At 42.7% G+C, this 19300-nt stretch overlaps 1 pseudogene; it reads right to left on the bottom strand.

The window, feature by feature from the left end:
* Positions 1 to 5106: 5106 nt before the first annotated feature.
* Positions 5107 to 18732, bottom strand: LOC113932673 (annotated as a pseudogene).
* Positions 18733 to 19300: the final 568 nt, after the last annotated feature.

Here is a 19300-nt window from a genome sequence, read left to right as displayed (position 1 = left end):
TCCGTCGGCTGCTTCTGGCAAGTGATAGAGCCGCGGAGCACAAAATCGGAACTTTTAGAAGTCAGCTCCGCTGAGGGACTCCGCTCCAGTGGCTAAGCTGGGGGTGGAAACCTCGTGGAACAGTGTGGTCTCAGAACCCTCGAGGTCCCAGAAAAACTGGGGGTGCCTGAGTGCAGCAGAGCTCCCAGGTACTGGAGTGGGGAAGCAGGCTGCAGAGATGGAGCTGAGGCTGGGCTCTCAGCTCGGGGTTGCCATAAACTGTGATCCAGGGCCCAGTCGGGCCACTGCTCCTCCAGCAGGGACCCAACAAGCGGCAGATCCGGGGAGACTCCCCTTCCTCCCCAGGGAGGAGCAGCGCGGGAGCACACCACAGGGATCTGCTGGGCTTGGAGACTCCACACGGGGTCGGATGCCAGAGATAGAAATGCTCGGTCACAGGCCCAGGTGAGCACGGAGTGCGGCCGGAGACCAGGGAGACGGGAGTGACTGCTTTTCTCTGGGGGCGCACAGAGGAGCAGAGTCCTGAGTTCTCAGCTCCGCCGCAAGGAGATTGTGAGGCCACCGTTTTCACCCTGGTCCTCCAAAGCTATACCAGAGCTGGCAGGGAACAAAAGCTCCTGAGAGCAAACCCGAGCAGCTTGCTTAGCCCAGACCGACAAGGGTGGGGCAATTCCACCTCCGGCAAAGACATTTGGGAACCACGGCAAAAGGCCCCTCCCCCCCGAAGATCAGCACGAACAACCAGCAAGCCAAGACCAAGTTTACTGATCAAGGAGAACGGGAGAACTCCAGCGCTAGGGGAATACTGCACATAGAATTCATGGCTTTTTTTTTACCATGATTCATTAGTTTTTCAAAGTTAATATTTTAACTATTTTTTCTTGAATTTTTCTTTTTCCCTTTTTCAACCAACATTGTATCAATCTATTTTTAAAAAAAAACATTTTTTATTTCTCATTTTTTGAGTCATATTTTATCCCTTCATACTAGTTACCCTTATTTTTGGCATATATATATATAAGTTGTTCTCTCTTTAAAATTTTGAGATACAATTTCTACTAACAGATCAAAATATACCCTAAATCTCTACTGTATTGATTTGTTCTAGTCTCCTGCCTAATCACATCCTCTCCCTTTTTTTTTAAATCTTCTTTCTTTTTTCAAACAACTTCTTATCTTATCAATTCCTTTTATAAAATCTTTTATAATTTTCATCCTTACAGTCATTTTCCATCCCTTCATTTTATCAACCCTCACTTTGGACATATGTAAGTCTTTCTTGCTTTAAAATTTTAGGAGGCAATTTTTTCTAACAGACCAAAATACGCCCAAAATCTAGTGTGTGACACTGATCTATGCACTAGCCTGATCATATTTGATCATATTCTGCTTTTTTTGTATTGTTCTGTTTTTGTTTTTGTTTTTTTCTCTTTCTTTTTTCTTTCTTTCCCTTTCTTTTCCCCTGGTTTCAGGTCTTTACTGAATGGTATAGAGTATATTTGCTGGGGACGTTGTTAACCTGTTAGCATTTTGTTCTCTCATTCATCTATTCTCCTCTGGACAAAATGACAAGATGAAAAAAATCACCTCAGCAAAAAGAACAAGAGGTAGTACCATCCACCAGGGACCTACTCAATACAGACATTAGTACGATGTCGGACCTAGAGTTCAGAATGATGACTTTAAAAGATACTAGCTGGGCTTGAAAAAAGCGTGGAAGTTATTAGAGAAACCCTTTCTGGAGAAATAAAAGAACTAAAATCTAACCAAGACGAAATCAAAAAGGCGATTGATGAGGTGCAATCAAAAATGGGGGTACTAACTGTTAGGATAAATGAGGCAGAAGAGAGAATCAGTGATATAGAAGACCAAATGATGGAAAATAAAGAGGCTGAGAAAAAGAGAGAGAAACAACTACTGGATCATGAGGGCAGAATTCGAGAGATAAGTGATACAATAATATGAAACAACAATAGAATAATTGGGATCCCAGAAGAAGAAGAAAGAGAGAGAGGGGCAGAAGGTATATTGGAGCAAATAATAGCAGAGAACTTCCCTAATGAGAGGAAGAAAACAGGCATCAAAATCCAGGAGGCACAGAGAACCCCTCTCAAAATCAATAATAATAGGTCAACACCCCGACATCTAATAGTAAAACTTACGAGTCTCAGAAAAAAAGAAAAATTCCTGAAAGCAGCTCGGGAGAAGAGATATGTAACCTACAATGGTAGAAACATTAGATTGGCAACAGACCTATCCACAGAGACCTGGCAGGCCAGAAAGGACTGGCAAGATATCTTCAGAGCACTAAATGAGAAAAATATGCAGCCAAGAATACTATATCGAGCTAGGCTGTCATAGAAAATAGAAGGAGAGATAAAAAGCTTCCAGAACAAACAAAAACTAAAGGAATTTGCAAACACGAAACCAACCATACAAGAAATATTGAAAGGGGTCCTCTAGGCAAAGAGAGAGCCTAAAAGCAGCATAGATCAGAAAGGAACACAGACAATATACAGTAACAGTCACCTTACAGGCAATACAATGGCACTAAATTCATACCTTTCAATAGTTACCCTGAATGTAAATGGGCTAAATGCCCAATCAAAAGACACAGGCTATCAGATTGGATTAAAACACAAGACCCATCAATATGCTGTCTGCAAGAGACTCCTTTGAGACCCAAAGACACCCCCAGATTGAAAGTGAGGGGGTGGAAAACCATTACCATGCTAAAGGACACCAAAAGAAAGCAGGGGTGGCAATCCTTATATCAGACAAATTAGATTTTAAAACAAAGACTGTAATAGGAGATGAGGAAGGACACTATATCCTACTTAAAGGGTCTATCCAAAAAGAAGATCTAACAATTGTAAATATCTATGCCCCGAACAGGGGAGCAGCAAATTATATAAGGCAATTAATAACAAAAGCGAAGAAACACATTGACAACAATACAATAATACTGGGGGACTTTAACACCCCCCTCACTGAAATGGACAGATCATCTAAACAAAAGATCAACAAGGAAATAAAGACTTTAAATGACACACTGGACCAAATGGACTTCACAGACATATTCAGAACATTCCATCCCAAAGCAACGGAATACACATTCAGGGTAATCTGCTCCAGATAGCACTTTGTGGTGCTGTTTTGCTCACAGAAGGATTTCAGGATCCATGCGGGGGAGATAAAATGGCAATTCCCTAATCTCTAGCCCAGGAGATAGAAGTTCAGGCACCCCCCACCGCACTCTTCAGTGAGCTCTCAAAGAAAAGCAGTCAGTCACTTGTCTCCCTGGTATCTGTCAGATCTCTGTATTCACCCAGCTTGCAACCAAGCGTTTTTACCTCAGGAATGCGACCCAGTTTCCAGCCTCCAAACTTTACAGATTCCTTTGGCCTGGACCTGTGCTTTTCCTCCCAGGGGAGGGAGGGTTTTTTTGTCATGCTTCTGCCTTTTGGTGGGCCCCTGCCTGGAGAGCAGTCATGCGACCAAGCAGAGGTTCACAGATTATGGCAACACCTAGCAGAAAGCCAGTGCCTAGATAATACTTAGAATACTTCCCGGGTATAATACTTTCTGGGTAACCTCTTTAAGCAAGCTCCCTCCCCTCTGCAGTTTATCTTTTGTTATATTGCCCCAGACTCACATCTCCACACCTTCTACCTTGCAAAAAGTGGTCACTTGTGTATTTGTAGAATTGCAGCAATTCTTTTCTCAGAACTCCAATTGATTTCCAAGGCACAGACCTCTAAAACTCCAGTTGTTGAGCCGCACTGGTTGTAAAAACACAAAAATCAGCCCCTCTTGAGTTCCCAGTCATTGGCTTTGGCAAAGTGTTTTCCCTGTGTAATCCCCTGTACACTCTTCTCTCTCTCTCTCTCTCTCTCTCTCTCTCTCTCTCTCTCTCTCTCTCTGTCTCTCACTCACTCTCTCTCCTCTATTCTTGACCGGGACTCCCTCTCCTCCACAGCACTCATGATCTATTTTTCCCCCAAGTCATGTCTCTGAACCGCCTACCTTCCATGATGGGGCCTTTTCTCTGCCTCTAGCTGTGCAATTTGTTCTGTCAGTCCTTAGATCGATTTCTTGGGTATTCAGAATGATTTAATACTTATCTAGCTTGGTTTGAGGATCCAGGCAAGCTTTGGGTCCTACTATTCTTCCATGTAAACTCCTCCCTCCTGACCCTCTTGTTTCTTTTTCTGTTCTTTTCTTTAATTTTCTGGTGGTGAGAGCACTTCAGATCTACCCTCTTGGCAAGTTTCATCTATACAATTTCTCTGCCTTCTTGCACGCAAGTATCAACCTCAGGCATGCTTCTCTGGTGCTGAAAAATGGTTTATACTTGTTTCAGGCTTTTTACCCCACACTTTATCATCCAGGACAAGAGAGAATATTCATTCCCCTGCCATCAACCACAAGGATCAGGAAACAGGTCTATGCTAATAGGTGTCTGCTATTAAATAACTGGAATGGTCACAGGCAAAACTGTGTTTCTCCTCAGGGGCTCAGAGACATCAGCAAAAATCCAGAAGAGTGTGAATTCCCTCAGCCTCGTGACAAGACTTTTAACAAGAAGGACATCAAACATCTCAACTACTACAAACTTGTCAGGAAGTAAAAGAAGAAGAAAAAACTATAAATGTGGCATATATTCCACACAGATTTTTATTGAGGACATATTCCATGCAGGTGAGATTCCTTGCCAAGTTTACAAATATTAAAAAGGAATGGACATTGTTCTCAAGAATCCTAAGAATTAGGAGGGACAAGGGACCTAAATGGGGGTAAGTAACAAGAGATGGAATGTGAGGCATAGATTTACAAAAGTTCAGGAAAAGGTGGTGAAAATTCTCAACAGGCAGAGACTGCTTCTACTTGTGAATCAGGGAGGGCTCTCTGGAGGAAGTGACATCTGATGCCTGTTCACCCAAGCAGGTGCTGTGGCTTCATTCCATTCATAGATAAGTTTTGAGGTTTAAGTTCCAGAACCAAGACAGAAAAATAAACCCCGCTAAATTAAACTGAGATTATATTGACAACTGATCATTAAGCAAAAATGAAAGACAAGGTTGCACACAGAGAGTTGTAAGACCATCACCACTGAGCTGGATTTGGTAAGTACTGGAGCCTGGGCTGCTGGGATCTCGCTCAGAAGGGAGGTCAGTGCACTGTCTCCAGTGTGTCTTCCTGGAAGGAACAGAAGGAGGAGTCACTCTGTAGTAGGTGGAGGTGAGGACTACAGGGGGAAGGGCACTGGGAACAGGGGGGCGAAGACAGACTAAAGGTAGGGAGAGACATGGGAAAGAGTAGGAAGGTGGCTCCAAAGACTAACCAATGCTTCCAGAGCCACAATGCTGGACCTGCCAGAAGCACCAGGAGCACTATCACCACCAGGAAGACCAAGCCCATGGAGTAGGGTTGCTCTGTGGTTTTGGTACACAGAGGGTATCACTTCCCATCTACCCCAGGTTGAACTGCAATTCCCTGGTCTTCTTTTCTCATGTCACTGTCTACCTCACCAACCTCCCTTCCCCCTTTCACTTCTCCCATCCCTCCTCAGAAATGGGCCCTTACCCACCCTCCACATCCTCCCACATCAGCAGGACCTTCACCCTCAGCTCTTCCATTTCTTGGATTACTGACTTTTTGGTCCTTTGTGGTCTGGAGTCTCTAGTATTCCCTATTTTTCATCTGGCTCTCCTGATCTGTCAGAGGAATACCCACCCCCTTTCCCAGCTGGACCCCAGTCTTTCTCACCCCAGTAGAGGACCATGTCCTGGCCTCCTAGACTGCTGTGTCTCACTCAGCACGACAAGCCAGCTGCATCCCTGGTTATTACATAAAAGGACATCTGAAGATACCATGTCCCATCAGCATGAGGCAGGAGATCACCTCGCTGGGTGCCCTGTTGCTCCTACTCACCCCGCATCCACATCACCCACACAGGCTTTGGGTAGAAGCCAGAAACGTGGCACACCAGCAGCAGACGGCCGGGACCGGGACTGGGGCCAGTGGACAGCCAGGCCTCTGGCCTCACTGCACAGACAGGACAGGAATTCACAGACTGAGTGGGTAGATCTTCACATCACTTTAGGTAGACATCTTTCCACCTCTAGAAACCTGTCACCATCCTCCTCTCTCCCTCTTGACTCCTTCTTACCCTGAATTTGAAAGAATGGTACAAATTTATGAGTGCAGAATAGAGAATTCTTGGAGGGAGGAAGCAGTACTGACCTTGTTGCTGGAGATATGCCTTCCCTGCATCAAGAAGACCCAACAGAAACTGGGAGCAGGAGTCACTGAGGAGCATGCATAGCATTTCATTGAAAACATGATACTGATTAAATAGTGTGAAGACCTGCTGAGCCCTACTTCTTCCCTTTGGAGATGGCCACCATGATGTGTTCTGGAAACTCATGAGATCTGATCCTTGATAGCAATCTGTGCAAAGGCTACTGATACTTTTCCAAAATGGGAATCATAGCCTCCTGTGATCTGTACCTGGAAAGAATCTGGGGAAGATAAACTGAGTTATAGTACGGGGGAGAGAAAGAGATGAAATGAGATGAGTGGAAGCCATGATGGTGGACGCAGAGGGAGAAGTTCAGGGGATTAGAGGGAATGAAGCACAGTTTGGTTTGAGGGGGCGCTCACACAAAGCGGAAGTGGTGGTGGATAGAGGCAGAGGAAAAGGTGAAGATAGAGGAAGGAACAAATATTGGAGGAGAGAGATGAAGTGTATGGGCAGAGAATAGGGAAAGGCTCAGTGGGAGAGCTGGGGTAAAAATAATCTAGCTTCAAGGGAGTGCAGTGGGTACAGGGAACACATAGATAGAGTTCACTAATGGGACTTAATGAGGAGACAAGTACAGTTCAAGGAGTCTGTCACAAAGTAAGGGAGGAGAGGTTGCAAGCCAGGGAGAGGGGTGGTGTCAGGAGACACTAGTCAGGAACAGAAGAGCATAGCCTGTGGTCAAGAGAGGAGTGAAGTATCAGAAAACATGAAGCTTTTCAAGAATTGGGGTCTGGCTTCTACTCCCTGCTTAGATGAGTGTGATTCAGATTTTTGATGGGGAGACATGAGGTTCAGAAGCCACTGGAGGCTCTTTCCTAGAGGAAGATGGAATTCAAGTAGACTCCTACGTACACATACTCATACATACTTACATACATATTGAAGTGCACACAAGCACACGTTCACACATCACACACAACAAAGATTGGCACAAACACATATGTGCGCGCACACACACACACACACACACACACACTCACACATGCACCCACTGGGTAGGGCCAGATCTCAACTTCTTCACTGTCACCACCTGGGAGGAGAACCACCAGCAGCACAAGTGGCAGGAACAGCATTATATTTGCAGATGTTCTTTTTTTTTTCTTACAAGTCAGCCTTTGGCATCTCTTCTAGCAAACCTACCCCACACAGCACCTCTCTTCTGACTTCCTTCTCAACACACAGCCTTCCCTGAGTCTCTGCAACAATGCAAATGTGCTCCTCCCTCAACCCTGGACACCTACTCAGACTCTCACTTCCCCTCCTGGTCTGACTCTCCTTCTGGCTTCCAGCTTCTCCCTGTCACCAGCTTCCATTCTGCTCCACGTCCCCTAATTCAGAACAAGTCTTATATGGCATGAGAATTTGACCCCACCTCTCAGGCTTTTCCTTCTCCAGAGAGAAACCCATGTAAACACACAGCCCCCTGCACCCAACACTGGACCCTGCCTTCACGCTGTCCCTCCTGCCCTTGTGACACCCCCCATGTATTTCCTTCCCCATCTCACCCCCACCCCAGCTCATTCACATTTCCGACTTCTCACCGCATATGTTAAAAAACAAAAAAATGATCCAGGTAAATTTGAATATCCATTTGTTTTTATTAAGTGATTCAAGAATGGGGCAGCACACATCTGGCAGGTAAAGGGGAACTCTGAAGAGACGTAAAGAAGAAAAAGGAGTGTTTCAGGAAAGGTTACTTTTCCTTAATTGTGAGAGAAGAGGGTCTCACCATTCAGATGACCTCCCCTCCTTGGAGGATGGAGAGGGTCCATATGACAGACTACCTCACTGTTGCTGACCAGAAAAATCTCACTGACAGGTGAACATTTCTAGGGGAAGTGGTAACTGTAGTTAGGTTAGGGAGTAAGCAAGGTTTGGGTACTTGATCTGTGCCATTTTGGTCCAATGGGTTTCTTTTTAACAGTTGCTCTATTTCCTTGTCCAAGTTCCCCCATGATTGCATGTGTAACAGTATCAGCAACCACCAGTTCACTATTATTCTTAGGGAGGAACCAGTAGCCGTCACAAAGACCATGGGGCATTGAAACATCTGAAGTATACTCCCTCAGTCTGACTTGCATTAATATATACTCACTCACCAGTCACTTAGCACCTGCCTGGACCCAAGGACCTTGCTACACTCATGAAAATACTGTGTTCACAGTGCAATCACTTTATGCAAGGAGATTTTATTCTACTTGGGAAGAAAAACACATAAATCAAGAACTATATATTTTGGTGTGCTGAGTTAATTTTTCTTTGGTTCCTTTATTTTAAGTTCCAGTATAGTTAACACACAGTGTTATATTAGTTTCAGGGGTACAGTATAAGGATCAACAATCCTATACATTACTCAGTGCTCATCAATTATAAGTGTAATCTTAATCTCCTTCACCTATTTCCCCCATTCCCCCACCCATCTCCCCTCTGGGAACCAGCAGTGTGTTCTCTATAGATAAGATTCTGTTTTTTCCTTTGGCACCTTTTCTCTTTGTTCATTTTGTTTCTTAAATGCCACATATGAGTGAAATCGTATGGAATTTGTCTTTCCCTGACTGATTATTTCACTTACCATCATATTCTAGCTCCATACATGTTGTTACAAATGGCAAGATTTCAGTCATTATTATTCCTGATAAATATTTCATTGTGGGTACATACCACACTTTTTTTTGTATTCCTCTATCTATGGGCACTTGGGATGCTACCATACATGGACTATTGTAAATAATGCTTCAGTAAACATTGGGGTGCATGTTTCTTTTCATTTCACTGTTTTCACATTCCTTGGGTAAGTATTCAGTAGTAGCATTACTGGATCATATGGTAAGTCTGTTTTTAATTTCTTGAGGAACCTCCATACTGTTTTCCACCATGGCTGCACCAGTTTGCATTCCCACCAAGTATACAAGAGCTCCCTTTACTCCACTTCCTCTATAACACTTGTTTCTTGTGTGTTTTTGAATTTAGCCAATGGGACAGGTGTGAGGTGACATCTCATTGTGGTTTTGATTTGCATTTCCCTGATAAGATGTTGAGGTTTTTTCCTGTGTCTGTCGGCCATCTGAAAGTCTTCTTTAGAGAAATGTCTACTCGTGTCTTCTACCCATTTTTAATTGGATTATTTGTTCTTCTGGTGTTGAGTTGTCCAACTTCTTTATATATTTTGGAGACTAACCCTTTAACAGATATGTTATTAGGAAATATCTAGTCACATTCAGTAGATTGTCCAATCGTTTTGTTAACTATTTCCTTTGCTATGCAAAAGCTTTTTTTGAAGTCCCAATAGTTCATTTTGCTTTTGTTTCTCTTGCCTAGTGAGATATGTCTAGCAAGAATTTGCAGTGGGCAAGGTCAAAGCAATTGCTGCCTGTGTTCTCCTCTAGAATTCTGGTGGATTTATGTCTCATATTTGTGTCTTTCATCATTTTGAGTTTATTTTTGTGTATGTTGTAAGAAAATGGTCCAGTTTCGGGGGTGGAGCAAGATGGCGGAGGAGTAGGAGACTTGGATTTCGTCTGGTCTCAGGAATTCAGCTGAATAGGGATCAAACCATTCTGAACACCTACGAACTCAACCGGAGATCGAAGAGGAGAGTAGCAACAACTCTCTGAAGAGAGAAGCGACCACTTACTGGAAGGTAGGACGTGTGGAGAAGTGAATCCGAGGCGATATTCGGGAGGATAGACGGCGGGGGAGGGGGCCTCCGTCGGCTGCTTCTGGCAAGTGATAGAGCCGCGGAGCACAAAATCGGAACTTTTAGAAGTCAGCTCCGCTGAGGGACTCCGCTCCAGTGGCTAAGCTGGGGGTGGAAACCTCGTGGAACAGTGTGGTCTCAGAACCCTCGAGGTCCCAGAAAAACTGGGGGTGCCTGAGTGCAGCAGAGCTCCCAGGTACTGGAGTGGGGAAGCAGGCTGCAGAGATGGAGCTGAGGCTGGGCTCTCAGCTCGGGGTTGCCATAAACTGTGATCCAGGGCCCAGTCGGGCCACTGCTCCTCCAGCAGGGACCCAACAAGCGGCAGATCCGGGGAGACTCCCCTTCCTCCCCAGGGAGGAGCAGCGCGGGAGCACACCACAGGGATCTGCTGGGCTTGGAGACTCCACACGGGGTCGGATGCCAGAGATAGAAATGCTCGGTCACAGGCCCAGGTGAGCACGGAGTGCGGCCGGAGACCAGGGAGACGGGAGTGACTGCTTTTCTCTGGGGGCGCACAGAGGAGCAGAGTCCTGAGTTCTCAGCTCCGCCGCAAGGAGATTGTGAGGCCACCGTTTTCACCCTGGTCCTCCAAAGCTATACCAGAGCTGGCAGGGAACAAAAGCTCCTGAGAGCAAACCCGAGCAGCTTGCTTAGCCCAGACCGACAAGGGTGGGGCAATTCCACCTCCGGCAAAGACATTTGGGAACCACGGCAAAAGGCCCCTCCCCCCCGAAGATCAGCACGAACAACCAGCAAGCCAAGACCAAGTTTACTGATCAAGGAGAACGGGAGAACTCCAGCGCTAGGGGAATACTGCACATAGAATTCATGGCTTTTTTTTTACCATGATTCATTAGTTTTTCAAAGTTAATATTTTAACTATTTTTTCTTGAATTTTTCTTTTTCCCTTTTTCAACCAACATCGTATCAATCTATTTTTAAAAAAAAAACATTTTTTATTTCTCATTTTTTGAGTCATATTTTATCCCTTCATACTAGTTACCCTTATTTTTGGCATATATATATATAAGTTGTTCTCTCTTTAAAATTTTGAGATACAATTTCTACTAACAGATCAAAATATACCCTAAATCTCTACTGTATTGATTTGTTCTAGTCTCCTGCCTAATCACATCCTCTCCCTTTTTTTTAAATCTTCTTTCTTTTTTCAAACAACTTCTTATCTTATCAATTCCTTTTATAAAATCTTTTATAATTTTCATCCTTACAGTCATTTTCCATCCCTTCATTTTATCAACCCTCACTTTGGACATATGTAAGTCTTTCTTGCTTTAAAATTTTAGGAGGCAATTTTTTCTAACAGACCAAAATACGCCCAAAATCTAGTGTGTGACACTGATCTATGCACTAGCCTGATCATATTTGATCATATTCTGCTTTTTTTGTATTGTTCTGTTTTTGTTTTTGTTTTTTTCTCTTTCTTTTTTCTTTCTTTCCCTTTCTTTTCCCCTGGTTTCAGGTCTTTACTGAATTGTATAGAGTATATTTGCTGGGGACGTTGTTAACCTGTTAGCATTTTGTTCTCTCATTCATCTATTCTCCTCTGGACAAAATGACAAGATGAAAAAAATCACCTCAGCAAAAAGAACAAGAGGTAGTACCATCCGCCAGGGACCTACTCAATACAGACATTAGTACGATGTCGGACCTAGAGTTCAGAATGATGACTTTAAAAGATACTAGCTGGGCTTGAAAAAAGCGTGGAAGTTATTAGAGAAACCCTTTCTGGAGAAATAAAAGAACTAAAATCTAACCAAGACGAAATCAAAAAGGCGATTGATGAGGTGCAATCAAAAATGGGGGTACTAACTGTTAGGATAAATGAGGCAGAAGAGAGAATCAGTGATATAGAAGACCAAATGATGGAAAATAAAGAGGCTGAGAAAAAGAGAGAGAAACAACTACTGGATCATGAGGGCAGAATTCGAGAGATAAGTGATACAATAATATGAAACAACAATAGAATAATTGGGATCCCAGAAGAAGAAGAAAGAGAGAGAGGGGCAGAAGGTATATTGGAGCAAATAATAGCAGAGAACTTCCCTAATGAGAGGAAGAAAACAGGCATCAAAATCCAGGAGGCACAGAGAACCCCTCTCAAAATCAATAATAATAGGTCAACACCCCGACATCTAATAGTAAAACTTACGAGTCTCAGAAAAAAAGAAAAATTCCTGAAAGCAGCTCGGGAGAAGAGATATGTAACCTACAATGGTAGAAACATTAGATTGGCAACAGACCTATCCACAGAGACCTGGCAGGCCAGAAAGGACTGGCAAGATATCTTCAGAGCACTAAATGAGAAAAATATGCAGCCAAGAATACTATATCGAGCTAGGCTGTCATAGAAAATAGAAGGAGAGATAAAAAGCTTCCAGAACAAACAAAAACTAAAGGAATTTGCAAACACGAAACCAACCATACAAGAAATATTGAAAGGGGTCCTCTAGGCAAAGAGAGAGCCTAAAAGCAGCATAGATCAGAAAGGAACACAGACAATATACAGTAACAGTCACCTTACAGGCAATACAATGGCACTAAATTCATACCTTTCAATAGTTACCCTGAATGTAAATGGGCTAAATGCCCAATCAAAAGACACAGGCTATCAGATTGGATTAAAACACAAGACCCATCAATATGCTGTCTGCAAGAGACTCCTTTGAGACCCAAAGACACCCCCAGATTGAAAGTGAGGGGGTGGAAAACCATTACCATGCTAAAGGACACCAAAAGAAAGCAGGGGTGGCAATCCTTATATCAGACAAATTAGATTTTAAAACAAAGACTGTAATAGGAGATGAGGAAGGACACTATATCCTACTTAAAGGGTCTATCCAAAAAGAAGATCTAACAATTGTAAATATCTATGCCCCGAACAGGGGAGCAGCAAATTATATAAGGCAATTAATAACAAAAGCGAAGAAACACATTGACAACAATACAATAATACTGGGGGACTTTAACACCCCCCTCACTGAAATGGACAGATCATCTAAACAAAAGATCAACAAGGAAATAAAGACTTTAAATGACACACTGGACCAAATGGACTTCACAGACATATTCAGAACATTCCATCCCAAAGCAACAGAATACACATTCTTCTCTAATGCCCATGGAACATTGTCCAGAATTGATCACATCCTAGGTCACAAATCAGGTCTCCACCAGTACCAAAAGATTGGGATTATTCCCTGCATATTTTCAGACCACAATGCTTTGAAACTAGAACTCAATCAGAAGAGGAAAGTCGTAAAGAACTCAAATACATGGAGGCTAAAGAACATCCTACTAAAAATGAATGGGTCAACCAGGAAATTAAAGAAGAATTAAAAAAAATTCATGGAAACCAATGAAAATGAAAACACGTGTTCAAAATCTTTGGGATACAGCAAAGGCAGTCCTGAGAGGAAAGTATATAGCAATACAAGCCTTTCTCAAGAAACAAGAAAGGTCTCAAATACACAACCTAACCCTACACCTAAAGGAGCTGGAGAAAGAACAGCAAATAAAGCCCAAACCCCGCAGGAGAAGAGAAATAATAAAGATCAGAGCAGAAATCAATGAACTAGAAACCAAAAGAACAGTAGAACAGATCCACGAAACTAGGACCTGGTTCTTTGAAAGAATTAACAAGATTGAAAAACCCCTGGCCAGATTTTCAAAAAGAAAAGAGAAATGACCCAAAACAACAAAATCATGAATGAAAGAGGAGAGATCACAACCAACACCAAAGAAATACTAACAATTATAAGAACATATTATGAGCAACTCTATGCCAGCAAATTAGGTAACCTGGAAGAAATGGGTGCATTCCTAGAGATGTATCAACTACCAAAATTGAAGCAGGAAGAAATAGAAAACCTGAACAGACCTATAGTCACTAAGGAAATTGAAGCAGAAATCAAAAATCTCCCAACAACAAAAGCCCAGGGCCAGATGGCTTCCCAGGGGAATTCTATCAGACATTTAAAGAAGAATTAATACCTATTCTCCTGAAACTGTTCCAAAAAATAGAAATGGAAGGAAAACTTCCAAACTCATTTTATGAGGCCACGATTACCTTGATCCCCAAACCAGACAAAGACCCCATCAAAAAGGAGAACTACAGACCAATATCCTTGATGACCGTGGATGCAAAAATTCTCACCAAAATAATAGCCAATAGGATCCAACAGTACATTAAAAGGATTATTCACCAGAACCAAGTGGGATTTATCCCTGGGCTGCAAGGCTGGTTCAACATCCGCAAATCAATCGACGTGATACAATACATTAACAAAAGAAAGAACAAGAATCGTATGATCCTCTCAATAGATGCAGGAAAACCATTTGACAAAGTACAGCATCCTTTCTTGATCAAAACTCTTCAGAGTATAGGGATAGAGGGTACATACCTCAATGTCATAAAAGCCATCTATGAAAAACCTACAGCCAATATCATTCTCAATGGGGAAAAGCTGAGAGCTTTTCCCCTAAGGTCAGGAATATGGCAGGGATATCCACTCTCACCACTGCTATTCAACATAGTATTAGAAGTCCTAGCCACAGCAATCAGACAACAAAAAGAAATCAAAGGCATCCAAATCGGCAAAGAGGAAGTCAACTCTCACTCTTTGCAGATGATATGATACTGTATGTGGAAAATCCAAAAGACTCCACCCCAAAACTGCTAGAACTCATACAGGAATTCAGTTAAGTAGCAGGATATAAAATCAATGCACAGAAATCAGTGGCATTCCTATACACCAACAACAAGACAGAAGAGAGACAAATCAAGGAGTCGATCCCATTTACAATTGCACCCAAAAACATAAGATACCTAGGAATAAATTTAACCAAAGAGGCAAAGGATCTGTACTCAGAAAACTATAAAATACTCATGAAAGAAATTGAAGAAGACACAAAGAAATGGAAAAACGTTCCATGCTCATGGATTGGGAGAACCAACATTGTGAAGATGTCAATGCTACCTAGAGCAATCTACACATTCAATGCAATCCCCATCAAAATACCATCCACTGTTTTCAAAGAAATGGAACAAATAATCCTAAAATTCGAATGGAACTAGAAGAGACCCCAAATAGCCACAGGAATATTGAAAAAGAAAAGCAAAGCTAGCGGCATCACAATTCCAGACTTCCAGCTCTATTACAAAGCTGTCATCATCAAGACAATATGGTACTGGCACAAAAACAGACACATAGATCAATGGAACGAATCAAGAGCCCAGAAATGGACCCTCAACTCTATGGTCAACTCATCTTTGACAAAGCAGCAAAGAACGTCCAATGGAAAAAAGACAGTCTCTTCAACAAATGGTGTTGGGGAAATTGGACAGCCACATGCAGAAGAATGAAAGTGGACCATTTCCTTACATCACACACAAAAATAGACTCCAAATGGTTGAAAGACCTCAATGTGAGACAGGAGTCCATCAAAATCCTAAAGGAGAACACAGGCAGCAACCTCTCCGACCTCAGTCGCAGCAACTTCTTCCTAGAAACATCGCCAAAGGCAAGGGAAGCTAGGGCAAAAATGAACTTTTGGGATTTCATCAATATAAAAAGCTTTTGCACAGCAAAAGAAACAGTCCACAAAACCAAAAGACAACCGACAGAATGGGAGAAGATATTTGCAAATGACATAACAGATAAAGGGCTAGTATCCAAAATCTATAAAGAACTTATCAAACTCAACACCCAAAGAACAAATAATCCAATCAAGAAATGGGCAGAAGACATGAACAGACATTTTTCCAAAGAAGACATCCAAATGGCCAACAGACACATGAAAAATGCTCAACATCGCTCGACATCAGGGAAATCCAAATCAAAACCTCCATGAGATACCACCTCACACCAGTCAGAATGGCTAAAATTAACAAGTCAGGAAAGGACAGATATTGGCGGGGATGTGGAGAAAGGGGAACCCTCCTACACTGTTGGTGGGAATGCAAGCTGGTGCAGCCACTCTGGAAAACAGTATGGACGTTCCTCAAACAGTTGAAAATAGAGCTACCATACGATCCAGCAATTGCACTACTGGGTATTTACCACAAATAGACAAATGTAGGGACCCGAAGGGGTACGTGCACCCCGATGTTTATAGCAGCAATGTCCACAATAGCCAAACTGTGGAAAGAGCCAAGATGTCCATCGACAGATGAATGGACAAGAAGAGGTGGTATATATACACAATGGAATATTATGCAGCCATCAAAAGGAATGAGATCTTGCCATTTGCAACAGCGTGGATGGAACTGGAGGGTGTTATGCTGAGTGAAATAAGTCAATCAGAGAAAGACATGTATCATATGACCTCACTGATATGAGGAATTCTTAATCTCAGGAAACAAACTGAGGGTTGCTGGAGTGGTGGGGGGTGGGAGGGAGGGGGTGGCTGGGTGCTAGACATTGGTAGGATATGTGCTACGGTGAGCGCTGTGAATTGTGCAAGACTGTTGAATCATAGATCTGTACCTCTGAAACAAATAATGCAATATATGTTAAGAAAAAAAAAAGAAGATAGCAGGAAGGGAAGAATGAAGGGGAGTAAATCAGAGGGGGAGACGAACCATGAGAGATGAGGGACTCTGAAAACCAAACAGGGTTCCAGAGGGGAAGGGGGTGGGGAGTGTGTTAGCCTGGTGATGGGTATTAAAGAGGGCATGTTCTGCGTGGAGCACTGGGTGTTATGCACAAACAATGAATCATGGAACACTACATCAAAAACGAATGATGTAATGTATGGTGATTAACATAACAATAAAAAATAATAATAAAAAACAATTAGTATGTATCATGGTGTGGACCTCCTTGAGTTGATTTTTTATTGGGGGCTCTCTGTGCCTGCTGATTCTTGATATCTGTTTCCTTCACCAGATTTGGGAAGATTTCAGCTATTATTTCTTCCCTTTTCTGTCTCCTTGTGTGATCCATAATGCCCCCTTTTCTGTCTCCTTGTGTGATCCATAATGCAAATATTTTTATGCTTTATGGTGTTGCTGACTTCCCTAAGTCTATTCATTTTGTATTTTTTTCCCCTCTCTCTTCTGTTCAACTTGACCACTTTCTATTACCTTGTCTTCCTGGTTACTGAATCATTCTTCTCCTTCCTCTATTCTACTATTCATTCCATCAGTGTATTTTTAATTTCATTTATTGAGTTCATCACTGATTCGTTCTTTTTATGCTTTCTATCTCTTTGTGGAGGATCTCACTGAAGTCCTCTATTCCTTTCTCAATCTAGTGAGTATCTTTATGAGCATTACTTTAAATTCTCTATCTGGCATATAGTAATATCTCCTTTTCACTTAGTACTCTTGCTGTGATTTTTTCTTTGTCTTTCACTTGAGATGTATTCCTCTGTCTCATTTTGTCTAATTCTCTGTCTGTTTCTGCGTGTTAGTAATATTAGGTACATCTCCTGTTCCTGAAAGAAGTCATCCTATAAAGAAGAGGTTCTGTAGTGCCCTGCAGTGCAGTGTTCCCTGTTCACCAGAGTCTGACGCTGCAGGGGTATCTCCTAATGTGGTTCATTTGCCTTCCTGTGATAGATGAGCAAATTTTTCCTTTGATCCAGTCATCTGCAATGGCTGTCCTTGCCTGTCGTGGGCAAGGTTTGATCTCTATATTGTTGGTTGGCCATTCTGGGGCCTCCTTGCCTTTAATTGTGTCATATAAGTATGACATTTGCCAGAGATGTCTAACACAAAACTACAGGGCACATTCCCTATGTTATCCCTTGAGAAACTCTCATTGGTGGGATGGCCCTGCATCAGACTTAATGTATGCCTCCAGTCCATTTTGGGGCCTCAGTTACAGTTCTGTGTAGTTTCTTTTCCCTCTCCTGTGGGCAAGACTCACACTGGAGTTTTGTGGTCCATGTCAGGACTGCTTGCATATTGTCAGGCTTATGGCACTGCTTTGAATATACTCTTTCAAAGAACATATTAGAGAGGGCAGATCTGCAAAAGAACACAGTGACTGGAGGCACACTGTTAGCAAGAATTGCACAGGAGTGTTTTTGAGGGGTCTGCGGCTAGTGAGATGCTAACAGGCTGGGCTGGAGGGAGTGGATCCACAGAGGGCATTGGGGCAGGATATGTAGTGTTAACAAGGTTTACACAGGTCTGCTGTGGGAGGGCACCTGGAGCATTAACCTGACTGCAGGGAGTGTGCCTGCAGGGGAATATGTGTCTGTGGTGTGCTGATAACAAGTGAGTTAGTGAGCGTTGTCTCAACACAAGTTTTCACACTTGTCTGTGTGCTCACACTCAGGGGAGGAGGAGGGAAATGGCGCCTGCAAGCTTCTTTATTCCTGGAGGGGTCCTCCAGCTATCTGTGTCCTTCTGGGGCGTACTCTGACATTAGTAAATAACTCTCTCTCCCATAAATCCCAGTCATATTTCGAACTGCAGCTTCTATGATGTTACTCTGTTGGCTGTTGGTGTACTCTTCAAGTGGGAGGTTTCAGTTTCCTCTTGATCCCCTAGATATCTCAAAGGTGAGCCTGCTGATTTGCTGTTGTTGTTGTTGTTCTCCATATGAGTCCCCATGGATTGTTAGAACCCCCAAAATTAAGCCCCTCTGGTTTTCAAAATCAATTGTTATAAAAATTTGTCTTCCCCATGTGGGCTCCCTAATATGAGTCCTTTTCTATGCTTACCTGTCCCCACTATGTCCCTTCTTCCTGTGGCCATTGTTCAGATCCCTTTAGCTCCCTACCGTGTCTCTACCCATGCTACCCTGTTCAATGTGGCCTCTTCTCTACATTTGGCTACAGACAGTTAGTTCTGCCAGTCTTTGGGGTCTTTTTCTGGGTTATTTACACTGAAATGGGTGTTATCTACTTGGGAAAAGGTGATCTTAGAGATTTCCTGCTGCACCATCTTCCCCAGAACTCTGTGTGCTGAGTTCCATTATAATATGCCACTGTACCCAACAACATGACTGCATGAAATAATATTTTCTAAACTGGTGTCCCTTAAGTGATGTTTGCCCACTCAGAATCATGACTTCATTGCTTGCCTTTGGGTGTTAGATATATACCCCTCTTTTAATGGATCCCCAACATTTAACAGAGGACCTGCAAAGTGGTAGGTGCTCAAAGACTATTCTTGTATTTTTTAAATTTCTTTATATTTCTCTCTATATATCTATCATCTCTCTCTCTCTCTCTTTCTTTTTTAAGAGAGAGAGAGAGAAAATGCACATGTGAACAGGAGCATTGGGATAGAAAGTGAGGGAGAGAGAGAGAATCTTAAGCAG

This window comes from Zalophus californianus, chromosome 10 (assembly GCF_009762305.2).
Source record: "Zalophus californianus isolate mZalCal1 chromosome 10, mZalCal1.pri.v2, whole genome shotgun sequence".
NCBI classification, from domain to species: domain Eukaryota; kingdom Metazoa; phylum Chordata; class Mammalia; order Carnivora; family Otariidae; genus Zalophus; species Zalophus californianus.
This window is presented reverse-complemented; position numbering and strand designations above follow the sequence as displayed.